This window comes from Sebastes umbrosus, chromosome 22, assembly GCF_015220745.1.
Source record: "Sebastes umbrosus isolate fSebUmb1 chromosome 22, fSebUmb1.pri, whole genome shotgun sequence".
NCBI classification, from domain to species: Eukaryota; Metazoa; Chordata; class Actinopteri; order Perciformes; family Sebastidae; genus Sebastes; species Sebastes umbrosus.
In genome coordinates this window covers 7,490,957-7,507,340 of record NC_051290.1, presented here as the reverse complement: position 1 = coordinate 7,507,340, position 16,384 = coordinate 7,490,957, and the positions used below count along the sequence as shown (strand labels likewise).

Here is a 16,384-nt window from a genome sequence, read left to right as displayed (position 1 = left end):
AGTGAATGGTGCCGCCACCGCTGCATTCATTCGCTTAGATTAGCTGAGGGAGAAAATAGAGAAGAGGTGAGAAATGAGTGAGTGGGAGGAAGGAGGAGGAGGAGAGATCTGTGAACCCGGAAAAAAAGCGAAATGAAAAAGCAGGTGACGAGGAGGGGACAAAGAGAGAACCAGCTAGACGGGGACAGGGGGTAAAAATATAGAAAACCAACAGAGGAAAGAAAGAGAGAGAGGAAAAAAAGAATGAACATGGGTGAGACAAAGGGAGACTGGGAGCTAAGTTCAAGCCAAAGTCAATTGAACAACTAATGTGAATCGATTTGTTGCCTCTGCTTTTGCTCTTTGGGGAGAGAGTGACATTTTAAAGGCATATTTTATTATTGGGAGGAGGCGGGGCTGTTTGCTTGGCAACTGAACACACTGACAGGCGGCTGACAGCTGGACGGAATACACTGAATAGAAGAAATACTGCAAATGGCCTGTGTGTGCTCGGGGATCCATTGTGTCTCTGGTTTAGTGTGTGTGTAATGTGTCAGATAGCATACAGAGGGAACATGGAGGTGCGTTCTGTTTGAAGGTTTTGTGTATATTCTTGCATAACTACTGCATCTCTATGTGTTTACCTACATGATAAATACTTCAAATGGCCTGTGTTTTGTGTTCTTGCATGTGTGTGTACAGGCATGTGTGTGTGTGTGTGTGAGAGTGTCGAGCATGTTCTGTGAGAATAATTCATGGCAGTGAGTGCGTGAAATGTGGTGGCCGTCCACGGGCAGCCTGGAGTTCTGCCAGTATGGAGGGCCAGCATTAATAATTAAAAACACTTTTACAGGAAGGCTCTCTGCAGCGTCTGTTGTCGGCTGCTACCTTCAAGGGCACATTCAGGACAATCACACCGAGGGAAAAGTTTGGAAACACAGAGAAAAAGATAGCACTGTGTTATTCAGGGAGGTATAGCTGCAAAACATCCATAAAAAATATCTTTCCTCCATTGCTATCTGGCTAACTGGATCACGCAGCTTCTTTCTTGCGTCTTTGTAATTGATTCAAGGTGTTTCGTTTTGTTCTTTTCCACCAAGCGTACCGTCATTTTCGGTTCAGGACGACATAAAGTCAAAGAGGCGTCTCAGGAATTCACTCAGTCGCAAAGACCTACATCCAAAAGCAGGGCGCCAAAATAAATAATTGAATCAAAGTAGTCTTAGCAGACCTCGTCTCTCAGCAGTCTTTGGGCGGAATCCAGTGAGTGTAGTAAACTACTTTTCATGTAATCCTGGGAAAAGTCTTCCAAGCAGCATGCTGTGCTGAGGAGTGGATCAAAACAAACAAAACAACATAGCTGTTCACCAGCGTGGCCGCGTTCCAACCCAACGGAGTCATCCTTAAGCCCAAATGGCTGGCCAAATATCTGCACTGGGCCAATCCACGCTTTATTGGAAACACTAATGACTAGCCAGGGAAATCAGCTTTTGCACATTACACATTCTCAACCACAAACATTATCGCACATTGCGGACACTTGCATATTATTTTGTGATTATGCAGCCGATCAAATGTCTTCCTTCTGCAATTCAACATACTTCTGAAACTGAAACTAGATGTTGGGGCGAGACATAATGTGGATGAGGGCCTGCTCTCTATGTAGATATGAAGGACTCATTCTAAGGTAACGAAAACACAACAATTCTTAGTTTCAGATGATTATACATTGATGAAAACATAGTTATGAATATTATATTCCAGTTCTGCTAAAAGATCCCCCGAAATCCTACACACTGTGCTTTCAAGCTCACTGAGGTCTGGGGAAATTGTGATGACAAGATCATGCGGAGATACAGCTCCTTTAATGATATAAATGGATAAAAACGTTGGATATAATGTCATGTTTATCGTCTATTAGCTACAGTTAAAGTTCAGCTCATCGGATTTTAATGATGTACCATTTTAGACGGAACAGAGAAGCTTTTAGTTTTAAGTCTACAGTATATCCGCCTAGTCTAAAACAACAAAAGAAACAGGGATACAAGGGGGATTTAAAGTTTTCTGTAGTTTGACTTTCTTTGCATTATAATTAGACTATAGCTGCCAAAATGGAGCTCTTAGCTTCGCTTCAGACAGGAACACGGGGTCATTAGCGCCACTCATATGAGCTTATCATTAGCTGATGTGAGGTGATCATCAGGGTGTTATGTCTCACCTACAGCATGCACACATTCCCAAACAAAAATGTTATATTTAACACATCAATCTCTATATTTACGACTGCTGTTGGCATGTGCTACTGCTGCTGTGCTAACTGCTTTTAATCTCAAGTGGCTGCTGCTGCGTTAAACCTGTCAGCAGCCACTGAAAGCTGATTCACTTGACCTTATTTGGATTTCTATTTTTATGATATTCAAGACATTTAAAGACATATTTCATCAACTAGCATTTTGTTGAAAATAACAGGGAACAACAACTTCATTTCAGCAGTGTCTTGTACCCCTGGAGGTTTACGTTATTGCACTCTGCACAGGAAAGTATTGCTTTCTGATTTGACAGTAAAAACGGCTTTGAGTGGAGCGATTACACCAAGGTGAATTGTATTTGCCATAATGATTAACTGTGATATTTTGGACTGAAATAACACTTTTCCCGTGTGTGTAATGTGTTTTTATGAAACAATGAGCAAATTCAATGTTTTTACGAGGACATTATTAGGGGCGGGAATCACCAGAGGCCACACCATACATTATTATCACAAGTCACAATACGATGTTATTGAGATTCAAACATTTTGCGATATACTATATGTGTATTGCGATAAGATATATTGCGATATACAGTATTATCTTTTACAAATTATGCAGTTTGTAAACATCTTTTTTATCTAATAAGATACAGTTTTCACTCTGTTAATCTCACTTTAATCATTTCTATTGCAGCAAAATGAGACTGTCAGTCAAGCAGACAGATTGGCCAACACTATCATACATGTTACATCATGCACCCAACAAACTGATCTGTTTGTATTATAGTCTACATACTGTATAGTCCAACTTAAAGTCCCCATGAAACAGAAGTTAGAGCGTCTTTAACTGCTGCACTGTGATGTATCTCACAGTGAAACAGAATATTTGAGCGGTGTACATCGCAAGAGGGATTTAAATCGAATCATTCGCATTTGATTGGGCCGCTGAAAAGTGGGGCTTAGAGTTTAGTTCGATACAGAGCCAGGAGCTACAGAGCAGAGGACTTTCGGCTCCATGGTTGGCTGTTGTTAGATCAGGCAGAGGACGAGATGAAAGGGAAACTTTGCCAATTTTCAACTGGCTGTGAGGCAACGTTACTGCAGCGCAGGAAGTACATGCAGATGAACGGCAAAAACACCATCGGTCGTTTTGCGTTGTCATCTGGTGGACGTTCATAGCATGTATTGCCGCGCTGCACTGACACAGAGTCAGTAAAGTTTCAAAGCAGATCTTAGCCACATTGTTTTGGAAATGAAAACAGCGTTTTCGCCCACTTTTGCCCTCTCTTCCTGTCTCTCTCCATATTGTTCTGTTAGCTACTTCGATCAAAGAACGTATATTGATTCGATCCACAAACGATTGGCCAGCTGGTCGCCCAAAGTCTCATTTGATTGGATGAATTTAAGTATATGCCCCTGAACGCAGGATGAGTCATCAAGCATTTGAAACTGTTTACAGGAAGAGAAAAGGATATTGATCAGATTTTGATGTTAAAATACTCTGATACTGATTTTTTGACATACTGTATATCAAGAGGTAAATGAAGAATTAACACAGGGACACAGGATTAAAACTGGGAAAATGTATTTTTAATTTCATGGGGACTTTAACTGAATGCAAACTGGACTACTGTACCATTACAGGTATTTTTGAACAATGCAACTTTTACAAAAATAAATAAATGCAGTCCCCTTCATCTCACTTCAATCATTTTTTAGCAAAATGGGATTGTCAGGCAGAAAACATAAATGTTGCATCATGCACATGACAAACTGAACTGTTAGGATTAGAGTCTACATTGTATTACCAATATTAATAGTTTATAGTAAAAGATCGATACTTGACGTCTGTGTTTGATACAATATTGCCACGCGAAATATCGCGATACCATGCTGTATCTACAGGTGAGCACCATGCTCTGCCTCTCATTCTCCTGATGTCTGTAAGGTGGAGGCCGAGGAGTTATCTAGTTACTGTTGTTAAAACTGTGCTTTGGTACATTATGGCTCCTCATAATAAAAAAGACAAACCAGCTCTGTCAGGCCTCTTAGTTGTGTGTGTGTTCAGCAATAGGCACAGATGTTTGTCGAATGTGGATCTCGGGAAAAGAGAAAAAAAAAAAACATGCCAGCATGTCAGTGCTCAGAGGGGTGTGATAGAAAGCCTGAAAATGAATCCCTCACACACACACACACACACATCCATTACCCTCCACCCGAGCCTCCCTCCCCCCGTTCTCGTGGGTGTCGGAGTGAGAAATTAAATTTTTCTGATGAGAAAGTTTTTCCTGCCCCCTTTCCTCTCCTCCCTCTCTCTCCTCCCATCCATTCTTTAATTTATTCGCTTATTTATGAACTATTAATTTATGCGCTGAGAGAGAAATTAACAGTTGTGCAGTCAAGTGTTCGGGCTGCTGCCGCGCTCACAATAGATGATCATCACCCAGGGACTGGCATGAGTCACACACACACACACAGAGAAAACACATGACACCATACACTCGCTCAAAGGGAAAGCAAGGACAGGTGCTGCATATCAATTGGTACTAAAATAACTGTCCATCAGTTCGGCGCAGGAAACAACAAACTTCCATTTGGTTTTAATTGTTACAGCTAAGCCTGAGCACTCCCAGCCATTACTCTGACAGTGCAAGAACAGGAGGTGTGTAACATGTTTAATGTGAGGGAAATTAATTGAATAAACTGTTTTTTCCTGCACAGATCTATTACATTTTGCTGACAATGTGCTCACTATCGCACTTAAAAAGCAGAGTGCAAAAGAAAACTGCTCTGCCAAGAGTTCCTAGGTGATTATAGACCAGAGAAACAGAGTAAAACACACAGTACATCTATTAAAGAACGTGCTTAATCATCTTTATTACCATGAAAAATGAATATTTTTTTAGATTTTTTTTTATTTTCTGAAGCCATAAAAAATACTTTTTAAACTGTGCAGAATGAATTTTAAAAGTGCTGTAATGAGTCTGATCATTACGACTATTTAGTCCTGCAGCAAAACTATACCCTAAAGGAATGTCGAGGAACCATTAAAGGCAGTAATGCAATATGTATGAAGCGAGCAAAAGCTACTACTCAGCCATAACTACAACATGCTATGAATCCATATAGGAATATTAAAAGAATGGATTCATATGGATTCTTTGCTCTGCAGCCATCCCTTTGCGCTCCAGTGTACACCCACATGCTTCGCTTCAAGTTCCCACGCCCACGCTATCCCAGCATGCTACGTGTTTATCCAGTCAGTCATCCAGACGGTCAGTCGGTAATTCAGTCAGTCAATTAGGCGAGGCAGTCCATCAGGCAGTCAGCGTGGGCGGGAATGAAACTGACGCGCAGACAGGTCGGTCAGCCCCGTGGGGGCAGCGGAACACGACACGACCCATGCCGCCTCATTAGTAGGTTAACTGGCACGTGTGGGCGGCCGATGACTTTATGTGTGTACGCGTGTGTGTGTGTGTGGGAAGGCAGAGCGAGCGGGCGGAGCTACCGGTGAGTGACAGCGGCGTGGGCGAAAGGGCTGTGCTTCGGTGGCCGGAGGAGAGCACCCCAGGGAAGGTGACAGCGTGTGTTTAAGTGTGAGCATTTTGTGTGAAATTGAGTGAGTAGCAATGCGGTCAGCTGCGGTGGCGTCTACAAGGTTCTGAGGCACACGTGGGTGGACAGGCCGTTTGTCGAACACTCTGTTCCATTTAGCTTGGACAAGTGGATCACAAAGGGAACCAAAATGACCACTAGGACTGAGTGCTGACCCCCTGTGACATGCCTGGACCTGAGGTCAGCTTCAGATGGGATGAATTTGCACCTTTTGGTCAGATTTTGCAATTTTTTTTCCTCAGGTTGTAATGTGGGTGGGATCGTTTTGCCTTTTTTTGATAGAGATAGAGATAGTGATAGTCCTGAAAAAGGGTGAGAGAGGGGACAACATGCTGTAAATGGCCATGGGTCAGATTCGATCCTGGGCTGCTGCAGTAAGGACTCAGCCTTGGTATATGTAGCACCTGCTCTACCAGGTGAGCTTCCGGGGCGCCCCGGCTGACAGTGTTTAAATCTGACATCTTAGAGGAGGAGATAGAAATATTAGCTATATGTTTAACCCATTGAACTCTGCAATAGAAATGGTTCCACCAGTGCCTACATTGGTATTTTTCCTTATTGTGAGGTCATTTCTTGGGGTATCTTCAAATGTTTCATATCCCTGAAATCTGTACAACCTAAGCAACAAGGTTATGTCGGTTAATAAACTATAATAATTGATAAAAGTATTGACATTGTATCATAAATTAAAAATAAATCAAATGTTTTTTTCCTAAAATGTTACTAAATGAACACAAAACATATATTGTATATTGTTATATTTATATATTTATTTCTAAATATATTTAATATTTCTAAATGTAGAAATTAATGAACAAAATATTTATTAACACTCCATAAGTTATTTGAAGTATGCTAATTTTTTAGTTATTGAGATATGCTCATTTTTATGAGCAGATCGAGTGCAAAGTCGTTTTGATAGTTTCCTCACGTAATGTACATAATGACATCATCACAAGCGTACAATGTGATGACGCAAAAGAAGGAAGCCTTAGCTTTCTGCTGCAAAAATAATTGATGCTCTAGCTATTGTGTTTTTTATTTCAGATTGGTGGAAACAGGATCCTGCTGACAACGATCTCCCACAGCCATTACGAGGCAATACTCTGGCGCCACGGCGTGTGGTCACCACAATTTGTACTGCACATAACGTAATGGAATGATGTCATCACAAGCGTACAATGGGATAAAGTGAAAGACAAAAGCTTTCCAATGCAAAAAGAATTAATGCTCTACCCATTATGCTTTTGATCTTAGATCGATTTAAACAGGATAATGAATACAACAATCTCTGGCGGCCGCCCGTGGGAGGTCAGATTTTGGCCTGCCAGACACAACATTGCACCTAGCATTTAAATCAGCGCCACTTTTACAATTACTCTGACACTTCCTGTCACAAAACAGGACATATGCTGCATGCTTTATATATCTGCCTCACTGTCGCTCAACCTTGAGTTGTTTTGAAGAGCAAAAAGAAGGATAAGAGGCGTTAACAGCCCTGCAGCCTTTGATAGTGAATATACATTCTGACAAGTTAAGTCACTGTGCAGCTGAAGATATGCAGGTAGAACAGTGAATTATGGTAAAAAGAGTTCCTCATTTGTGCCTTAAAGCAGATTACAAATTTTACCTGGTGGCACACAACTTAACTTGATTTAATGATGTTAAAACTTTGTAAAAACTGCCACAAAAGTGGTCACATCACTTGTGGGATGATTAAACACGAGCCTTTTTTTGTGTTTATTCAAGTATCCAACGTGTACAAAGATGCTGTTTTCATCATTTAGTGTCTTTTATCCACTTTATAAAGCTGCAGGTGGTCGCCCTAATGGTTCTTTTGTTCCACCCGTTCCAATTACTGGGCCACATGGGAAAATTTGAATGATAAAATGCTCTAACCTCCCTCCACAATTAATGTCAAAGTGCCCTTGAGCACAGCAGTTAACCTAATATCCAGTGGTGGGGGATTGCGGTCATACTGGGTGGTGACATCACACCAGCCTGTGTGTGTGTGTGTGTGTGTGTGTACACTGTTGTCAAGTCATATAAGCATGTTTCTTAAATTATCAGACCTGGTTAAATGAGGATTAAAGAGGAAAAAATCTGTCTGACTTCAGGATTATTGACCCACTTGCTCATATTGGCGTGCCATTATTGGCGGGAATAACAAGGAACATGAACTAATTGGTACTTACACACACACATATACACAAGACAGATGGACTAAGCTGACACATAATATCTCATCCGCATAAACACACACACACACACCAACATAAGGCCCCCTCCAGCGTCCTAGATAGGCTGGGCCAGAGTGGACCTGTCCACATTTTGATGATTGACGGCTTGGCCTAAATGAACTGCTGCAGAGCTCTGTGCCATGTGTGTGTGTGTTTGACTGTATGTGTGTGCGTGTGTGCAAAGCTGTAGGGGGCAACCCAAAGTTATTGATCCACGGGCCCCTTCAGGCCACTAATCAAATGAGGCGGACGCTGAGGGGACACAAGAGGCACTTGAAAGTTTCTCAAGTTTCTTAGACTTGTGCACCACACACACACATGTGTACACACACACACAGGCAGTCTGTCAATCTGTTGTTCGGTTTGCTTCTGTGTGTGTGTGTGTCTTCATGTACCCCAACAACCTCCCTGTCTGTCTGGGCTATCCATCAGCCCCAGTGACTGATGGGTTAACTCTAAGCAGCTCCAGCTCTGCAGATGGACTTTTCCCTGCTGCCGAAGCCCACAGGGAGAGGCCTTGGCTGGGCCAGGCCTCTCGACGAGGCTGGGTGTCTGGACAAAAGCCCTGGAGCTTTGGGCGGGTGACAGAGAGACGGATCAATGGGAGACTTTAAGGATCTCAGGCCTAATAGAATAGATGTGTGTTGTTTTGTGTGCATGGGGGCTGCTTGATGATGAGTAGGAGGATGGAAGGGTAGGATGGATGGATAAATAACTATGATGGTGACAGCAAATCTATGAGACAAGATGATGAAGATGATTGCTGCTTTAATAACAGCAATACACGTGTGGTGACGAAGAATGATGAACAATGCAGAAAAATACGGCACACCCCAAATACGTCACGGCATCAAATTCAACTCATGACTCAGTTCCATGTCATTTCATTTCTCCCACCTCTCGGCTGCAGAATAAAGAAAGAGAAAAGATTTACAATAATCTTCAGAGAGAATAGCAAATTGCAGCCATTTGGAAAAAGACTACCCACCGTGTCGCAATATGCCGGGGTGCAGACCAACAATACAGCACAATCACAGTTCCCGCGTCTATTGCCGGGGTTAATCAATGACTATGCAGCAACAGCGAATAGACTGCTGATTCCATATGCCCGGCAAAGAATAGACAATCATTGACTAATCAGAACTTGATAGAGGCCACATAGGATGGAGAGCAGCTGCTGTGCCCAGTGAGCCCCACTGTAATCACATTATATATCATTGATCTACTAAACTGAGGATTATGGGTTCTGATATTTCTACTGGGAGTGATAGGAGTCACAGTTTTCAAGGTCGACGTCGCAGTGCTGGGATTGAAACGGCGACTTTCGGGATTATTATTAGGGCTGTGATCTGGCAAGAATCTGGTAATACAATACGTACCATGATACAGGAGCAACAATTCAATATATAGCGATATATTGCTGTTTATTTAAATTCAATTTTAGGAAAACTGTCAAACAAACAACTTTAGAATAGGCAAAAATAACTAGAGATGGGACGATACACCTATCTCCCGATTCAATACTATCACAATACTTTTGTGCCGATTCGATATGTATTGCGATTTTTAAGTATTGCAATTCTACAAGTATTGCGATTCTGGCATTAATAAATCAATTTCAAATTATATTATCATAAAGTGGGCATGTCTGTAAAGGAAAGACTCGTGGGTACCCATAGAACCCAATTTCATTCACATATCTGGAGGTCAGAGGTCAAGGAAAATAACCATGCCAGTATGACATGCGGCTTGGTATCAATGGATTTCTTAGGTTTTCTAGTTTCATATGATGCCAGTAACTTCACTCTGGATTTAAAACTGAGCCCACTACAACATCCGAAAGATCAAATAGTGGCCGGACAAGTAGAATAAGAATAAGAGGTAGATTAAAAATGGATACAGTGTTTTGCAGAATAAATACAGTATCACACAACATAATTTAATGATACTCATGTGTATCCCTATTTTCTTACACCCCGTAATTATTATCAATTCATAATTGATATAAAATATAAAAAAGAGCTTCTGTCTGGCATCATCAAGGAGGCCAACTCTAACAACTTTATAACTTTCCTCTCACATATTCAAGCGACAAACATACACATAAACAAAGATAGACACTCTGCCATTAGAGGTGGTGCTTCAGGCGTTAGAAGTGTAGCTGCAAACTGTCCACACTGCACTGCAGAGATATTGATGTCTTAATACAATAAAAAGCAAAATAAACATTATTATCCTGATCGTTATAATTATCTCCAGCCCAGAGGCTCAAACTGAATTATTCATAGAGTGCTTAATTAAATGGGTAGACTAGGCTGTGTGAGTGTGAGCGCTGTGAATTTGTGTATGTGTGAGTCTCTGTTGCCCGATGTCTTCTGGACAGCAACATTAAATGAGAGTAAATATTCAATCATTCTGAAGGGACTTAGAAAAGAAAAGAGATGATGCTGTGACAGAGACGGAGGGAGGGAGAGAGAGAGGGGGAATGGATTACACACGCATCCTCGTTCGCCCTTCACTGTGGTCCCTGTCGAGGAAAAAGGAAGACAGGCAGCCGTTTAACGTTTCAGAGCAACGGGGCTTTTTCCTTTATACACTTTTTATACTTAACTGCCTGGCACAATAAGCAACCAGTCACTGCACTCCACGGCACCACTCATAAGGCCACAACGCACACACAAGAGTGTAACGAAGCTGAATGCGACGCTCTCTAATGCAGTCAATAGTGAAGTCAAGGCCGCAGCAGTTAAATAGCGGCACAGTAGACAGTTATTACTTCTCCCTCACTGTGATTACTGTATCAACCACTGAATGAAAGCACTTCTCTCGGCCCTGCCACTGATATTACTCTTTGAAAATGTAGATGGGAGTCACGGAGCCAATACATATGCAGTATGCACATACACACACGCACAAATGGAGGCAAGAAAACTAGCTTATACAATAACTTTTAGATGCACACACATCTACTGTATGATATTTGCATACACTCAGTGACACGACCTGTATACACAAATATAGTATCCACCCATAAACATTGGCCCGTATGCACAGGCATATGTGCATAAAGAAGAAAATTGACTTTGAACGCTCACACGCAATTGCACGCATATGAGATCTCGAACACAATTGAAAGGTCCGACTCACTCTTTCCTTTCTCTCTCCCACACACACATACACTCCTGTTGGCGTTCTGTCAACTCTGTTTCCGTCATCTTTTCCTCAGATATTTGATGTAGGGCTTCTACACACACACGCACGCACACACATGTGCGTACAAACCAATGGAGTGCTGATGTGCCAACAGGCGTAGTCTGGACACTGCGGTAATGTAACAGCCCATTCACTTTATTATGCATTAGCACCAGGGCTGCTTTTTCATTACACCCTAATGACATTTTGGTAGGGTCCACTAATCAGCCCCCGCGGGACCCCTGCTGACTCCCTAAACTTATTGCACACCCACACACACACATATCTATATATATACACACAGTGTACATTCAAGCATACATACATGTCTCTGCACGGATAAATATATACTTAAAGATGTGCTGCACATGCACACACACATAGACAGAGCATAGATGCATAAGCATTGTATCTATTTCATACAAAAAGCAATTTTGAAGTCTCCTCCCAGGGCTAAAGTGCAAATACTGTATACAATGAACAGACCCACACATAGTAGTGGGAGGGAGGCCTTGGGATGGCTGGGGCCCCTGGGCTTGAATCATTATCCAGGCCCTACCTACACCATGAAATGATATATTACAACTGCTCCATAAGAGAAATATATGCCCAGTGGTGGAAAGTTACTAACTACATTTACTCAAGTATTGTACTTAAAGCAGCAGTGGGTAGAATTGGAGCAAATATGATTAAAAAAGTAGTATTTATTAATGGTTATTTTTGTAAAACGGTCACTATATCCTGACAGTAATGCATTAGAAATCTGGAAAAATCATGTTCCTCTGTGTCTTATTATGGAAGATTTCACAGACAGGAAAACAAGCAGTCAGAGCTGATCTGGAGTCTGCTGTCCAGCTGCCGTCTCTGAGCAGCTGTAAATCACTCGCGAACTTCGATCAAACGGTCAAACTAGGCAGCACTGTTACTGTTATGCCTATTTATGTCTCAAATGTTGTCAGAAACATTTTATAGTGTACTGTTTTGCTGTAAAATGAAAAAAGCTCTCTCTCAATGAAATGACCTGCGATTGGCCAAAGTCTCCCGTCACGGGCTAGGTTCTTTAAAGTCTTAAAACAGAGACATGAGGAGGTGCAGAAGTCTAGTTTTCTCTCAGAACACTTAAATTACAATATGCTGAAAGGCTATTATGGCATTTTTGCCCAATGATGCCAAAAAATATTCTGCCTACTGCAGGTTTAAGAACAATTTTGAGGTACTTTACCTGAGTATTTCCATTTCATGCTGCTTTAACCATCTACTCCACTACATCTCTGAGGGAATATTGTATTTTTTTTTACTCCACAACATTTATTTGATAACTTCAGTTGCTAGTTACTTTGAAAATTTGTATTATTAATAAAAAAATAAAAAATATATAATATATATTATAGGTTAAACTACCCAGCAGTAAATAAAGTAATTAAAATGAGCTCCACCTTTACCAGCTGCAACATTAAAGTGATGAACACATAAATGCATAAATAATTATAATCCAATAATGTAATATATATTATTCTGCATAATGAGTACTATTACTTTTGGTATTTTAAGTATATTTTGATGTTGATACTTTTGTACATTTTGAATGAAGATTATTTTAACACTGTGGTATTGTGACTTTTACTCAAGTAAGATACTGAATACTTTGTCCACCACTGGCCAGGCCAAAAGAATCACAGAAAGTTACTGTATGTTCAAGATTCAGAGTGGGTTTTACTCCAATAGTTATACTACCATACAAAAACAGCAAGAGAGTTAGAGCAGTGTGAGACATTATGGACATGCACCCTAAAGGATCTGAAATAGACAAAATCCAGGCTTAAATTTAAATATATCAAGCCTCACAGCACAACCTGAGGATGCTCATGATTAAGTCATCCCACCAGCAAACTATGTCAAATCCTTAAAAACAGTATACTGTGTACAAGATGCTCCAAACATCCAGTTTGAGAGAGGTGGAGGGAGGTGGAGGGAGAGAAAGAGGGAGTTGGAGGGAGAGAAAGAGGGAGAGAAAGAGGGAGGTGGAGGGAGAGAAAGAGGGAGAGAAAGAGGGAAGTGGAGGGAGAGAAAGAGGGAGGTGGAGGGAGAGAAAGAGGGAGAGAAAGAGGGAAGTGGAGGGAGAGAAAGAGGGAGGTGGAAGGAGAGAAAGAGGGAGGTGGAGGGAGAGAAAGAGAGAGCGAAAGAGGGAGGTGGAGGGAGAGAAAGAGGGAGGTGGAGGGAGAGACAAAGGGAGGTGGAGGGAGAGAAAGAGGGAGAGAATGAGGGAGGTGGAGGGAGAGAAAGAGGGAGAGAAAGAGGGAGGTGGAGGGAGAGAAAGAGGGAGGTGGAGGGAGAGACAAAAGGGAGGTGGAGGGAGAGAAAGAGGGAGAGAATGAGGGAGGTGGAGGGAGAGAAAGAGGGAGAGAAAGAGGGAGGTGGAGGGAGAGAAAGAGGGAGAGAAAGAGGGAGGTGGAAGGGGAGAAAGAGGGAGAGAAAGAGGGAGGTGGAGGGAGAGAAAGAGGGAGAGAAAGAGGGAGGTGGAGGGAGAGAAAGAGGGAGAGAAAGAGGGAGGTGGAGGGAGAGAAAGAGGGAGAGAAAGAGGGAGGTGGAAGGGGAGAAAGAGGGAGAGAAAGAGGCAGGTGGAGGGAGAGAAAGAGGAGAGAAAGAGGGAGGTGGAGGGAGAGAAAGAGGGAGAGAAAGAGGGAGGTGGAAGGAGAGAAAGAGGGAGAGAATGAGGGAGGTGGAGGGAGAGAAAGAGGGAGGTGGAGGGAGAGAAAGAGGGAGGTGGAGGGAGAGACAAAGGGAGAGAAAGAGGGAGGTGGAGGGAGAGAAAGAGGGAGGTGGAGGGAGAGAAAGAGGGAGAGAAAGAGGGAGGTGGAGGGAGAGAAAGAGGGAGGTGGAGAGAGAGAGAGAGAGAGAGAGAAAGAGAGAGCTCAGACAGGGAGTAAACATAGCGTGCGGGCCCACGCGCACAGTGGGAGAGTGATAGCACAATGAGCTAAACTGCGACACACAGTGAGAAACTCTCCTTAAAAACACCAAAACACGCTCTGAGCAGCACAGCAGCGTTGCACAAGTCAGTAATAATGTCCAGAAACACAGCAACAGTCCAAATGATGTCCATGAAACAGTTCACTGACCTTTCAGACGTGTTGTATTCTGGATATCATCAGCAGCGAAGTTCAACATCACTGCCCACCTGCATGACGTCATCCTCTAATTGGCAAACCAACCAATCAAAGAGTCTTCTTCTTCTTCTTCTTCTTCTTCTTCTTCTTCTCTCACTAAGAGTGATGGGAATAATGAGAAAATTAATTTCTTCTTTTTAATTTATTTTCTAATTATCTTTTTTTTTAATGTCCCAGGTTTAAAAAAGTTTAAAAAGAGATCTGGTAATTTATTTAATACATTTCCAGGAAAAGAATACAAAGTTAATTGATATGCTTTATTTCCATGTCTGCTGATAAATACATAGTAATTAGCTTAACTTATTTGAAATGTTCCCACTGACAGCAATATTAGCACTCTATAATGTATCACTTATTTTATGCATTAACTTTAAAGGGGACATATCATGCTCATTTTCAGGTTCATACTTGTATTTTGAGTTTCTACTAGAACATGTTTACATGCTTTAATGTTCAAAAAACACATTATTTTTCTCCTCCTGTCTGTCTGAATATACCTGTATTCACCCTCTTTAGGAGGCTACATCCACACTATTAAGTTTTAACATTTGCTACGTTTATGCCTAGCGTCCACACTACTCCAGCGTTTAAGTTCGTGAAACGGAGAGTTTTAGTCTGGACGGACAGAGACGGAGACCTTTGAAAACGATGACGCAGACACCCTTCTTCATCTTCTTCTCTCACTAAGAGTGATGGGAATAATTGGAAAATGAATTTCTTCTTTTTAATTTATTTTCTAATTATCAATTTTTTTTAATGTCCCAGGTATAGTCAGTTTAAAAAACATTTCAAGAGAACTGGTAATTTATTTAATACATTTCCAGGAAAAGAATACAAAGTTAATTGATATGCTTTATTTCCATGTCTGCTGATAAATAGATAATAATTAGCTTAACTTATTTGAAGTTTCCAATTACACAAGTTACAATTGTGTAGAGTTTTGGTTTTCCACCTCCGATGAAAAGCAGCGCACAGCCTCTTCTCAAGCCTAAGGGCCCTATTTGAACCATTATATGCTATTTTAGCGTATAATTATTAAATAATGTTTATAATAAAGTATTTTTTATAGATTTTCAGGTAAATATTTGGGTAATTTGGCAGTAATTTCAAATAGGTTACTTGCTAATATCACCTAATTACCATGAAATTTGCAGACCTGTAAAATGAAGTGTTACCTTTTAATGATTTTATAATGCTTATTATATGATTCATATTTTTTTTTATTTACATGTTGATACATTTGGGGTAGTATTGGGCACATTACTGCATCCCAGGTTAGTCTGTGCCTAACTCCAGCCAATATAACCACAGATGAAGATCGTACTGTATATACAGACAATTACACTGCAAGTTTCACCCATAGGAAAGCACACGCAGTATTTCAGCACACACTCCAGCAGTTTACTTTGATGCTTCACTACACCACAGCTCTAATATCTTCACGCAAGAATGGGAGATAGAAGAGAAAGAAGAAATTACCCAAGCACACAGACATGCTCCTCTATTGTATACGCAAAGGTATAACAGGGCATCTGCTTACATGCAAACATGCACACAAACACACACAGTAAAAGAAATGTGTGGAGGGATTAGGTCGGTAGAGTGCGGGAGAGTCGCCTCCTCCGAGTACTGAGTGATTAGGTTTAGAGTTTCAACCTTGGGGCAACAGTGGGCAGGGAAGTGTAAGTGTGTGTGTGTGTGGTGCCCGAAGCCAGAAGTGTTATTGTGTCGGGGCTGGGTGTATTGTTTCAACCCTGAAGTGTTTCGGTACACAGCGATCTGTTGACCCCTACCTGAATGCTCTTAAAATTGTTTTCACGGCAAAAGCTTTGGACCACTTTCCCATAATCATCTAGAGAGAGAATGCATCATTTTGAGGGCAATTTCAGCAACAGAGAGGAGCAAGGACGTTCTCTTATTACAGTTTTATCTTCTCCCTC

At 41.5% G+C, this 16,384-nt stretch overlaps 1 protein-coding gene across 1 annotated transcript in view; it reads right to left on the bottom strand.

Annotated features, from left to right (window-relative positions):
• serpinh2 (serine (or cysteine) peptidase inhibitor, clade H, member 2) overlaps positions 1–14,481 on the bottom strand; it is a 123,536-nt gene extending 109,055 nt beyond the window's left edge. Inside the window, 1 exon segment of the mRNA XM_037757743.1 lies at positions 14,397–14,481. The gene's annotated coding sequence lies outside the window, so the exon portion shown is untranslated.
• Positions 14,482–16,384: the final 1,903 nt, after the last annotated feature.